The 14,111-nt window shown below is 42.9% G+C and overlaps 1 protein-coding gene across 1 annotated transcript in view; it reads left to right on the top strand.

The window, feature by feature from the left end:
* The window catches only part of LOC309552863 (uncharacterized protein), a gene marked incomplete at its 3' end in the record, with an annotated part of 268,170 nt that overhangs the window by 167,996 nt on the left and 86,063 nt on the right, over positions 1 to 14,111 (top strand). The window lies entirely within an intron of this gene.

Below are 14,111 nucleotides of genomic sequence, written 5' to 3'. Positions count from 1 at the left end.
CACCCAGATACACCAAGCCAGCCACCCGCCACCAAACAGTGTTTCAGCAAGCAAGCCAACCACAACAGGCCAGGGTGAGTGACCCCAAGCCAGCCAACCACACAACAGGGTGACCCCAAGCCAGCCACCTACACAAAAGGGTGACCCCAAGCCAGCCTCCCACACAACAGGGTGACCCCAAGCCAACCACCCGCCACAGTGTTCCAGCAAGCCAACCACCCACCACAGTGTTCCAGCAAGCCAGCCATCCACCACAGTGTTCCAGCAAGCCAGCCACCCACAACAGGGTGACAACAAGCCAGCCACCCACCACAGTGTTCCAGCAAGCCAGCCATCCACAACAGGGTGACACGAAGCCAGCCACACTGCCAGGCGTCAGCCACCGACCCACAACAGGGTGCCAGCCAGCCACCCACACTGCCAGGCGTCAGCCACCAACCCACAACTGGGTGACAGCAGCCAGCCATCCCACAACAGGGTGTCAGTAAGCAAGCCACCCACACTGCCAGGCGTCAGCCACCGACACACAACAGGGTGACGGCAGCGAGCCACCCCACAACAGGGTGCCAGCAAGAAAGCCACCCACACTGCCAGGGGTCAGCCACCGACCCACAACAGGGTGACAGCAGCCAGCCACCCCACAACAGGGTGCCAGCAACCAAGCCACCCACACTGCCAGGCGTCAGCCACCCACCCACAACAGGGTGCCAGCAAGCCACCCACAGTGCCAGGCATCAGCCACTGACCCACAACAGGGTGCTTGCAAGCCACCCGCAGTATCAGGCATCAGTCACCAACCCACAACAGGGTGCCAGCAAGCTACCCACACCTCCAGGCATCAGCCACCAACCCACAACAGGGTGACAGCAGCCAGCCACCCCACAACAGGGTGCCAGCAAGCAAGCCACCCACACTGCCAGGCGTCAGCCACTGACCCACAACAGGGTGCCAGCAAGCCACCCACAGTGCCAGGCATCAGCCACCAACCCACAACAGGGTGCCAGCAAGCCACCCACAGTGCCAGGCGTCAGCCACTAACCCACAACAGGGTGTCAGCAAGTCACCCACACCGCCAGGCGTTAGCCACCAACCCATAAGAGTGCCAGCAAGCCACCCACACTTCCAGGCGTCAGCCACTGACCCACAACAGGGTGACAGCAAGCCAGCCACCCCACAAAAGGGTGCAAGCAAGCAAGTCACCCACACTGGCAGGCATCAGCCACTGACCCAAAACAGGGTGCCAGCAAGCCACCCACACTGCCAGGGGTCAGCCACCAACCCACAACAGGGTGCCAGCAAGCCACCCACAGTGCCAGGCGTCAGCCACCAACCCACAACAGGGTGCCAGCAAGCCTCCTACACACACCAGGCGTCAGCCACCGACCCACAACAGGGTGCCAGCCAGCCACCCACAGTGCCAGGCATCAGCCACCAACCTACAACAGGGTGCCAGCAAGCCACCCACAGTACCAGGCATCAGCCACCAACCCACAACAGGGTGCCAGCAAGCCACCCACACCGCCAGGCGTCAGCCACCAACCCAAAACAGGGTGACAGCAGCCAGCCACCCCACAACAGGGTGCCAGCAAGCAAGCCACCCACACTGCCAGGCGTCAGCCACTGACCCACAACAGGGTGCCAGCAAGCCACCCACAGTGCCAGGCATCAGCCACCAACCCACAACAGGGTGCCAGCAAGCCACCCACACCCGCCAGGCATCAGCCACCAACCCATAAGGGTGCCAGCGAGCCACCCACACTGCCAGGCGTCAGCCACCGACCCACAAAAGGGTGACAGCAGCCAGCCACCCCACAACAGGGTGCCAGCGAGCCACCCACACTGCCAGGTGCCAGCCACCAACCCACAACAGGGTGCCAGCAAGCCACCCACACCGCCAGGCGTCAGCCACCAACCCACAAGGGTGCCAGCAAGCCACCCACACTGCCAGATGTCAGCCACCGACTGACCCACAACAGGGTGCCGTGCCAGTCCACTGACTCCAATCCAATCCACTGTCTAGCTGTTACCTAGCTTTTTTCTAGGAGTTTAGCACTGACTGCACTAGTTGCAGTGAGTGCCCTACTGCAGAGGTAGTCTGCTGACTCCAATCCACACCACTGTGTAGATGTTGCCTAGCTTTTTATCTAGCAGTTTTGCACTGACTGCAGTAAATCATTGCAGTGAGTGCCCTACTGCAGCGCTAGTCCACTAACTCCAGTCCAGTCTACTGTCTAGCTGTTGCCTAGCTTTTTGTTTAACAGTTTTGCACTGACTGCAGTAGTTGCAGTGAGTGCCCTACTGCAGCAGTAGTCCATTGACTCCAGTCCAATCCACTGTCTAGCTGTTGCCTAGCTTTTTTTCTAGCAGTTTTGCACTTACTGCAGTAGTTGCAGTGAGTGCCCTACTGCAGCGGTAGTCCACTGACTCCAGTCCAATCCACTGTATAGCTGTTGTCTAGTAGGGATGATCGAACTTTTGAAAAGTTCGGTTCGACCAGAACACCCGAATTTCCCAAAAGTTCGGTTCGGATTTCAGAACCCCATTGAAATCAATGGGACCCGAACTTCGGTAATCAAAAAACACCATTTTTAAGCCCTAAAACCCAATAAATGCCCCTAAAAAGTGCCTAGGGTTCTGGGTCATGCCCCATTAACTATTAATCACACAAAAAAAGTTCTTAAAAATTGTCATTTTTGATAAAAAAGCCAATTATTGAAAAAAAAAAAAAAAGAGAGAGATTTTTTGATTTTGACTTTGGATTTAGTATCTGGGGGGGTCTAAAAAGTGTACCTGTGAAGTTTCAGCTCGCTCTGTAGCATGTCCAGAACCATGAAAAAAAAAAGAGAATTTTTCAGTAGAACAGGGATGTGGGAGCCTCCTTTAACACCTATATGATCTTTTTTTCTGGTTCTGGACATTCTACAGAGCTGAAACTTCACAGGTACACCTTTTAGACCCCCCAGACACAAAATCACACAAAAAAAGTTCTTAAAAATTTTCATTTTTGATAAAAAAAAAGCCAATTATTGAAAAATTAAAAAAAAAAAGAGATTTTTTGATTTTTACTTTGGATTTAGTATCTGGGGGGTCTAAAAATTGTACATGTGAAGTTTCAGCTCTGTAGCATGTCCAGAACCTTAAAAAAAAAAGATGTATTAGAAAACTTTCAGCTCAGGGGGTTGGCTTCGCTGCTGTAACACCTTGCCGGTTTAATAGAAGGCATTTTTTTGGGTTCTTTGCAGTCAGGAAAAACATCTGAACTTGTGTATAGTGGTACTGTGCACAAGTTCAGATGTTTTGCCTGCCTCCAAAAACCCCCAAAAAATGCCAGCAAAAACACACCTGGGCATTTTTTTTTTTTGACGCTAGCGTTTTTTTTGGCATTTTTTTGGGTTCTTTTGAGGCAGGCAAAACATCTGAACTTGTGTATAGTGGTATATATACACACATACATATATTTATATACACACCTAGACATATATAGGTGCAATAGTAGCAGAAATATATTACTGTAAATGATTTCATTAGCGCAAGCATATATTTCTGCTACTATCACACCTATATATGTCTAGGTGTGTATATAAATATATGTATGTGTGTATATATACCACTATACACAAGTTCAGATGTTTTGCCTGCCTCAAAAGAACCCCAAAAAATGCCAAAAAAACGCTAGCATCAAAAAAAAAAATGCCCAGGTGTGTTTTTGCTGGCATTTTTTGGGGGGTTTTGGAGGCAGGCAAAACATCTGAACTTGTGCACAGTACCACTATACACAAGTTCAGATGTTTTTCCTGACTGCAAAGAACCCAAAAAAATGCCTGCTTTGAAACCGGCAAGGTGTGAAAACCGAGGAGAGAAGCTAACCCCCTGAGCTGAAAGTTTTCTAATACATACAATCCTTTTTTTCTGGTTCTGGACATGCTACAGAGCTGAAACTTCACAGGTACACCTTTTAGACCCCCCAGACACAAAATCACACAAAAAAAATTCTTAAAAATTGTCATTTTTGATAAAAAAGCCAATTATTGAAAAAAATTTAAAAAAAAAGAGAGTTTTTGATTTTCAGATCTGGTGGGTCTAAAAAGTGTACATGTGAAGTTTCAGCTCTGTATCTTGTCCAGAACCATAAAAAAAAAGATCTTTTATATTAGAAAACTTTCAGATCACACCAATATGGTTTCTCACTTTGCACAGCACCTTACCGCTTTAATAGAAGGCATTTTTTTGGGTTCTTTGCAGTCAGGAAAAACATCTGAACTTGTGTGTAGTGGTACTGTGCACAAGTTCTGATGTTTTGTCTGCCTCCAAAAACCCCCAAAAAATGCCAGCAAAAACACACCTGGGCATTTTTTTTTTTGACGCTAGCGTTTTTTTTTGCATTTTTTTGGATTCTTTTGAGGCAGGCAAAACATCTGAACTTGTGTATAGTGGTATATATACACACATACATATATTTATATACACACCTAGACATATATAGGTGTGATAGTAGCAGAAATATATTACTGTAAATGATTTCATTAGCGCAAGCATATATTTCTAAAAATCAAAAAATCCCTCTTTTTTTTTTTTTAATTTTTTCAATAATTGGCTTTTTTATCAAAAATGACAATTTTTAAGAACTTTTTTTTGTGTGATTTTGTGTCTGGGGGGTCTAAAAGGTGTACCTGTGAAGTTTCAGCTCTGTAGCATGTCCAAAACCAGAAAAAAAAGGATTGATTGTATGTATTAGAAAACTTTCAGCTCAGGGGGTTAGCTTCTCTCCTCGGTTTTCACACCTTGCCGGTTTCAAAACAGGTATTTTTTTGGGTTCTTTGCAGTCAGGAAAAACATCTGAACTTGTGTATAGTGGTACTGTGCACAAGTCCAACATGCATGAAGCCATGGACTGAACTCATTAGAATGTTTGTACAATCGTTCATATGAACATTCATTTGAAAATCTGTATGGCCACAATAAGAGAGGATTTTCTCTCTCTTTATAAAGAATAGGTACATTTGCCCAGAGGGGACCCATGCAGAAATAAAATCCTTCCAGAAATGTAATACATTTCCTTACAGTGATTGTAAAATATTGTTTTTTCAATAAAAACAACAAGCATGTTATGCTTACCTGCTCTGTTGCAGTGGATTTGCACAGAGCAGCCCCGATCCTCCATTTCTCGGGTCCCTCTTCTGTGTTCCTGGCCCCTCCCTCCTGTTGAGTGCCCCCACAGTAAGCTGCTTGCTATGGGGGCACCCGAGCAGAGTCACAGCTCCCTGTGTCCATTCAGACACAGAGCTGCAGCCCGGCCCCGCCTCCTCTCTTTTCTGATTGGCTGACTGACTTTGACAACAGTGGGAACCAATGGCACTGCTGCTGTGTCTTAGCCAATCAGGAGGCAGAGTCTCGGACAGCCGAAGCACTCGTGGACATCGCTGGACAGAGATGGACCTTAGGTTAGTATTAGGGGGGTGAGGGGGGCTGCTACACACAGAAGGCCTTTTATCTTAATGCAAAGAATGTATAAGGATAAAAAAATCTTCTGACTGTACAACTCCTTTAACCACTTGCAGGACCGCGAGTGGGAGGTGCGCACGTGCGCCCATTCGCCACAGGGGAAGTTGATCTACGGGTCTGGCAGCCACAATTGCCATCGGGCACCCATGATCCCTCCCTGTGAAGACAGAACGACAGCCTGCCATTGTAAACAGGACAGACCGCTGTTCTGTCAGCAATGAACACAAGGATCCTATGTTCCTCCTATTTAGTCCATCCCCCACACAGTTAGAAAGCACCCCCTAGGGACACATTTAACCCTTTGATCGCCCCTGGTTTTAAGCCCTTCCCTGCCAGTGTCATTAGTCCAGTAACAGTTTATATTTTTAGCACTGATTACTGTAGTAATGTCACTGGTCCCCCCAAAAATGTCAAAAATGTCAGTTAGGTGTCTGATCTGTCCACCGCAATGTCGCAGTCCCACTAAAAATCGCTTACTAGTAAAAAAAATAAATAAATAAAAATGACATAAATCTTTCCCCTAGTTTGTAGACGCGATAACTTTTGCGCAAACCAATCAATATACTCTTATTGGGATTTTTTTAACCAAAAATATGTAGCGGAATACAAATTGGCTTAAAATTATGAAAAAATTAGATTTTTAAAAAAAATTTATTGGGAATGTTAGCAGAATGTTAAAAAATATAGCTTTTTTTTCAGAATTTTCGCTCTTTTTTTGTTCATAGCGCAAAAAATAAAAATTGCACAGGTGGCCAAATACCCCCAATAGAAAGCTCTGTTTGTGAATAAGAAAGGACATCAATTTTATTTGGGTACAGCATAGCTCAACCACAGAAATTGCCAGTCAAAATAACGCAGTGCCAAATCGCAAAAAATGGCCTGGTCATTAAGGGGGGAAACCTTCCGGTCCAGAAGTGGTTAAGTAGTCAGCCATAACAGCCATAGATATGCTTTACCTTAACACCACAAGGATGTTGCTATTAAATTTTGTTCTTATCTGTTAGATAAAACAAGTTATTTAAACATCATCCAGCCAAAGGAAGTTAAATTCCATCATCCCACTACAATCAGTTGCATCTTCACTGTACAAGAGAAGAGCAGAGTTTTGAGCACAGAAGTCTACTGGATGATCGGAGACCCAAGAGAGAACTACGTCTACCATCCAAACCCGGACTACATACACCCGGATTACAAGGGAAAGACCAGATTAGTGGATGGCTCCAATCTTCTTCTACAAGACTTCAATGGGACAGATAAAACCATCTTCTACTGCCGAGTCATAATAAGACGATGCTTGGCTACTGAAATATATCTGAACTACATACTGACAAGCTTAGAGGATGGTGCTGGAACAAGTTTAATAGTTAAAGGTACATACTAACTGTCTTAAATGTCAAAAGGTATTATTCAAAACAAGAAAAAAGCTGTATTTAGAGTTCATGCAGCCATAGGCATATGTTGGGTATGATTACTGCTTTCTTCTCCATCATTAGTTATGCTGTTTAGCAAGTGGTTCTAAAGGCAGGAGGGTTTTTTTACCTTCATACATTCTGTGCAGCTCTCCCCCAGCCCCCCCGTGTATTACTGAGCCCCATCTCCATCCAGTGATGTGCATGAGAGCAGTGGGTCTCCTGGGTCTCTCTCTCTTCTCATTGGCTCACACAGCAGTGGAAACCATTGGCTCCTGCTGCTGTTAATCACAGCCAGTGAGCCATTCACAGGAGCGCAGCTCTAGGGCGAGCCTGCTCGAGTGCTCCCATAGCAAGAGGCTTGCTATTGGAGGACCGAGGCTGCTCTGCAGAAAACAGGTAAGTCTAACATATTTGTAATTTTTTTTGTTTTGTAGCCTTTAGAATCACTTTAACCACTTGCCGACTGCCTAAGGTCTACGTCGCTAGCCTGTGAGGGTCTAGGGAGCAAGCGCTCGCCGCCGGAGGCGAGCTCCCGCTCCCGCTCCCGCGCGGTCACGCACCCCCCTGCACGTGTGACCGGCGGACCCGATGTCCGCCGGTCACTCTGCGATCGTCGGGGGAGAGGGAGAAAGTCAGGCGGCTTGTGTAAACAAGCTGCCTGTCATTCTCCCCTGTGTATGAGAGATGATCATACGGTTCTACTATGTAGAACCGTTGATCACTGTTCATACATCTGAAGCCACAGCCAATCACAGTAGAAAGCACGCCCCTAGGGACACACATAGCCCCTCCCTTTCAAAAAAAGTTAACCCCTTCACTGCCAGTGTATTTTTACAGTAACAGTGCATATGTATAGCACTGATTACTGTAGAAATATCACTGGTAACCCCAAAAGTGTCAAAAAAGTCAGTCAAGGGTCCGATCTGTCCGCCACAATGTCGCAGTACCGCAAAAAAAATAAATTGCAGATCGCCGCCATTACGCGTTAAAAAAAAAACAACAAAAATGACAAAAATCTTTCCCTTTGTTAGTAAACGCGATAACTTTTGCGCAAACCAATCAAAATATGCTTTTTGCGATTTTTTTTACCAAACATATGTAGCATAAAACAAATTGGCTGAAAATGTTAAAAAATTTTGATTTTTAGATTTTTTTTGGGGGGAATTTCATATAAAAAAATGTGAAAAATATTGCTATTTTTGCAAAATTTACGCTCTTTTTTTGTTTATAGCGCATGATCAAAAAATCGCACAGGTGATCAAATACCACCAAAAGAAAGCTCTGTTTGTGGGGAAAAAAAGGACGCCAAATTCGTTTAGATACACGCACGACCGCGCAATTGTCCGTTAAATTCATGCAGTGCCGAATCGCAAAATACCCCCTGGTCAGGAAGGGGGTAAAATCTTCCGGGGCTTAAGTGGTTAAAGCAGAATTCCATCTTAAAAAATAAATAACCCATTAAAAGAAAACATCTTTTGCTAAAATTCTCACCTTTAATCTGGAAATGGTGCCTTTGGGGTTTCCTCTCAACTGCCAGATGTCACCAATCTTATGGACAGAATGGTGGCGGTGTCATTCAGCTCACTTCCTGTGGGTTCAGACCTCCATGTACAAACCCCATTGGGGCTGCATCATCAGGGCAGCTTCAGCTCACTAATTAACTGCACTAAACAACATTTACATGCAACTACATGAGTGCAGCTCAGTGCAAAAGTAAGGAGTACCAACCACAACTAACAGAGGGAGACATAAAGGACCCATGATATACCCATACTGGTCAGAAGACCATTGGATAAAAAATAAATAATACTTATTGTTAGTATTATTTGTTTGTTTTTGGGGTAGGGGACCTCGGGGAGAAGCAGAGAAGGAGGGTTTTTCCTTTTTTTCATTTGTAGTTACTTTACATGGGAAAAATTGACCAATCCATGAATAAACCACTCCATGAAATTCATGGAACACGCCATGAATTCATCCATTAATGAATCCTCTCCACACTCCCCCACTGCTCTGTTAGCCTGTTGGAGCTATGGTGTATGGTGTAACATGTGACTTCCCCCCATGATTCAATGCTCAGGCCTAGCAGCCATTTGCCACTTCTGAAAACTGTTGTGTTAGGAGGGGGGCAATGTCATCAACCCCCGTGTACTGTACGTGACAACATCATCCACATTGAGCTTACACAGGGCTTGACTTCCAGAGCAACTGAGCGATAGTGGAATGCATGGGAACGTATGTGGGTTGGGTTGTCGTCTGTCAAGAGATTCTGTCATTTTGCCATTCACGACAAAGTGATTTGATTTAAAGATGAATTCCAGACAGATATATATAAAAAAAGATAACAAAAAGAATACCAGCTGATGCAGTAATACATTGAAAAATGATACAATCCATTTGAAAACTATATTTAGTGGGTGGGGTTGGATGGAGGTGGACAGTGAACCCAAAATCATGTAGTAGATGGTCATATTCTGTGGGACCTGTAGCTTTCTCCTTGGCTGCTCAACTCAAGTAGAAAGCAGTCTATATGCTGGTTCTTTAGCAAAGAACAACATTTTCTGTGTATATCAGAACCTGATGTTGGCTGCCATCATCCCGATCATAAGAGAAAAAAGGAAAAATGGTTCCCCCTGTATGTATGGGACTTTAGAACGGCAACTCAAACACCAATATTCAGTAAAATCAAATGTTTGATATATTAAATATTGTTTATATATATATATATATATATATATATATATATATATATATATATATATATATATATATACATAACAAAAGGTTTCTAAAAACATGTCTCACAGCCAAATAAGTATGTGATCACAGAAAGAGGAGATAATTCTCCAAAGAAACCGATGCGTTTCAGGACTGCGCCTTTCTTTAGGGGTAATATAGAGGAGACATAACAATTCAAAAGGGAACTCTATAGAACAAATAAATATAGATACCATTGTAAGATATGTACAACAGTAGCACATTTTTCTGATTGAGATGTCCAACAAGACTGTACATACCACCAAAATGTTCATACAAGACAGCAAGCTGTGTGGGTAGAATTTAAAATAGAAGGAGTCAGCGCTTCACAACCAACAGCAGGTATGAGGGACCAGAGGACTCAGGGAGTGGGCCAGCACAGAAATACCCATGGGGGTCCCCACGTAATGTGGGTCACCACTGTTCCTCTGCCCCCAGGGGAAGATACACTATAAAGGATAGTGAAAAACTTTATAATAGATCCATTGGCAGAATGTCCCCTAGGTGCATCCCGGTACCGTTTTTTAGAGCCGGCGGTAACGACCGATGTACCCCCCCCTCCCGCTGCCTTCCGCAGCTTTGCCTGGGTCTTCCGTCCCACCGGGAGACCCGAGCACCCAGCCAGCACGTCCGCCGGCTGGATGGAGTCCCGATCAAAGCCGGAAGTGGCTTTGATCGGGTCTCTGATGACGTAACCCGGAGGCGGCGTCCATGACGTCACGTCCGGGTTACTCGGCTGCTAAAGGCGGCAGATTCAAAAAGTGACAGTATTCAAAAATGCAGTTTTTGGCGTTTTGCATACAGGGAAGAGTAGTGGAGGGGGTTGGGGTCTTTTAGACCCTCGATCCCTCCATAAAGAGTACCTGTCACTGCATATTGCTGTCACAAGGGATGTTTACATTGCTCGTGACAGCAATTAAAGTGATAAGATTTTTTTTTTTTTAAAAAAACCTGCGTTAAAATTTAAAAAAAATAAAATAAATAGGAAAAAAAAATTAGCCGCCCAGTCGCCATTAACTCGCGCACAAAAGAAAGCGTACATGGAAGTCGCGCTGCAAATGAAATCGCTGTTCAAACCACACATGTGAGGTATCGCCACGATCGCCAGAGTGTGAGCAATAATTAAAAAAAAGAGCTACACTCTAACTCTAAAGTGGTAACTGTTAAAATTTTTTAATTGAACAGACAAGGACTCACTGCTCAAGGTGGTGTAATTGCCTGATGACTCACACCGGTGCATGCCCCGCCTCGCCTCCGTGGAAACTTGATAAAGGAAAAGGAATTGGCAGCACTCCAGGTTGAGTCAAAATCCAGATTTATTGACTGGACATCCAAATATGACAATCGTGACAAGATAGACGCGTTTCACCTTGTCACGATTGTCATATTTGGATGTCCAGTCAATAAATCTGGATTTTGACTCAACCTGGAGTGCTGCCAATTCCTTTTCTTTTATAAAAAAATTTTAAAGCGTCACCTATGGAGATTTTTATTGACCGAAGTTTGTCGCCATTCCGCGGGTGTGCGCAATTTTAAACCATAACATGTTGGGTATCTATTTACTCAGCATGACATAATCTTTTACAATATACACAAAAAAATGGGCTAACTTTACTGTTTAGTTTTTTTTTAAATGCAGTAAAATGTGATTTTTCGTAATTTTTCAAAAAAAATGGCGTTTGAAAGACTGCTGCGCAAATACCGCGTGACAAAAAAATATTGCAATGGCTGCCATTTTATTCTCCAGAGTCTTTGCTAAAAAAAAATTATATAATGTTTGCGGGTTTTAAGTAGTTTTCTAGCAAAAAATACTGATTTAAACTTGTAAACAAAAAGTGTCAAAAATAGGCTTAGTGGTAAAGTGGTTAAGCTGGGTCTGAGTTGGTCAGTGTAATAATCCTAAGGGGAATCAGATGGGTGCAGATTGTCCATGAACAAGTCAGGTCTCTGTATAATATAATATAGTCATTTTAAAGTTGGTTAGATTTACCTGCCGTGGTCTAAGATGTGTGACAGGTCTCATAGGGGCTGTTCACACAATGAATTCCTCCTGGGTTTAAAATGGCATCAAACCAAGTTTTAATAACTTTGGGGGGGACCAATCACACACTGAGGAGGAATCCATTCAAAATTTGATAAGGTGGTGATGGAGAATTAGGTTACATTATTAAGCTTATAAATATCAAAATGCCTAAATGACATTTATTTTGTTTCTGTCTTACAGGGAATACATGGTACCTCCATGTTAAAATACTTGCAGCTTATGTTGGGTTCAAAGCATTCCTAAGTCTTTTACTTTCAGTACTGGCTGCCATCTATGTGATCAAAAAGTGAAGACATCAAAAAGTGAAATTTAAGTGCAAAAAAGTCTATCTATCTATCTATCTATCTATCTATCTATCTATCTATCTATCTATCTATCTATCTATCTATCTATCTATCTATCTATCTATCTATCTATCTATCCATCTATCCATCTATCCATCTATCCATCTATCCATCTATCCATCTATCCATCTATCTATCTATCTATCTATCTATCTATCTATCTATCTATCTATCTATCTATCTATCTATCTATCTATCTATCTATCTATCTATCTATCTATCTATCCATCTATCCATCTATCCATCTATCCATCTATCCATCTATCCATCTATCCATCTATCCATCTATCCATCTATCTATCTATCTATCTATCTATCTATCTATCTATCTATCTATCTATCTATCTATCTATCTATCTATCTATCTATCTATCTATCTATCTATCTATCTATCTATCTATCTATCCCAACTATATGAGCTTGTTGGGCATCTCATTCCAAGACCATTATTTTTGGGTTTGTCCACTTCCCCACTTTGTATAACAGCCCCCACCTTTCTGGGAAGGCTTTGGAAATGTGTCCCTATTCATGTAAATGAACAATTGCAGATCCAGGTACTGATGTTGGATGAGAAGACCTGCCTCAGAACTTATGTTGCAATTCTTATCAAAAATGTTCAGTAGGGTAGAGGTCAGGGCTCTGTGAAGGTCCCTGGAGTTCTTTCACAACAAACTATCAAACCATTTCTTTATGGACTCATCTTTATCATGCTGGAACAGAAAAGGACCTTCCCCGAACTGTTACCAAGAGGCTGGAAGCCAGCAATTGTCCTAAATATCTGTATTTGCTGTAGCATTATTAGCACCTGTCACTGGGAATACAAGAAGTTATTTAGAGATATATTCATAAACCTTTGGCTATATACTGTATCTTTCCTTTAACCCCTTTACGTTTTTCCATGAGGCTGCATATCTGCGTACTTCCCTTTATGCTGGGAGCGTACCACAAAGCGCTCTCCCGGCACAGAGGCTGGGTTCTCACCAAGAGCCCCGGGTCTCGTACTAACAATCGGGACCCAGGACTGTCAGTTTCCAGGATCACCTGATCATTTTGATAGCCTCTGATTGGCTATCACAGTGATCGGTCACTGTAAGCCCGCCACTGGGTTTAGTTCCTCTTCTGAGTGAAGAGAAAAATGCATTGTATCTTCCTCTACTTGCAGGAGAGGAATTGTAAACAAACCAAGTGTGCAATATATATATATATATATATATATATATATATATATATATATATATATATATATATATATATATATATATAAAACAAGTTAAAAATAAAGAATAAAAAGTACATGAAAAAATAAAGACAAAAATAACAAGATCAAGGTTGCCAGGGTTAGTGTTAGGGTCAAAGGTCAGAGTTGGGGTCAAAGATAACAGTCAGCATATTTTGTGTAGAATTAAAAAAAAAAAAAAAAAATTAAATAAATTGGTATCAGTGTCAATTAGTATCAGTGTCAGTGTGCTTTAGGTAGGATAAAAAAAAAAAAATGCAAAATGCGCACAAATGTGGTATCGCTGCAATCGTCAGGAGAATTTATTTTGAACTGTTCTGTGGTGATAAATTACATTAGCAAGAAACATACAGCTAAATTGAAAAACAAATATTTTTTTATTTTACTATTTACTATTTTTACTATTTGGGGCCAGTTTTCCTTTGATAACAATATTGTGAACAGATTTACATTTTAACTGTACATATAGGTTTAGTCTTGTGGAGTAATTATGATGTTGTGGCCCGTCAGCCAGGGTCATAAAACATGTTTACAATTTGGTTCTCTTTTTAGAAGTTAGTTACGACCCAAAACTATCCCATTTATACCCTGTTCATGCTATTGTTGTGATAGGATAGGTCACCCATTTCGTTTTTTTTGGGGGGGGGGGGGGGGGGGGTTATGCTGTGATAGGGAGAATACCTTCAGTGCTTTGTGGGAGATATACGGTATATACAATAAGGAACTACAGAAGGTTTGTAGGGCAAAATTTTTATATGTAACTAGACATTAAGCCCGTTAAATTAACGGGCGCTAGAACGTATGTATGTATGTATGTA

This window comes from Pelophylax lessonae, assembly GCF_965119305.1.
Source record: "Pelophylax lessonae genome assembly, chromosome: 4".
In the NCBI taxonomy this organism is placed as follows: domain Eukaryota; kingdom Metazoa; phylum Chordata; class Amphibia; order Anura; family Ranidae; genus Pelophylax; species Pelophylax lessonae.
Note: the sequence above shows the minus strand (reverse complement) of the source record. Positions and strands in the feature narration are given on the sequence as shown.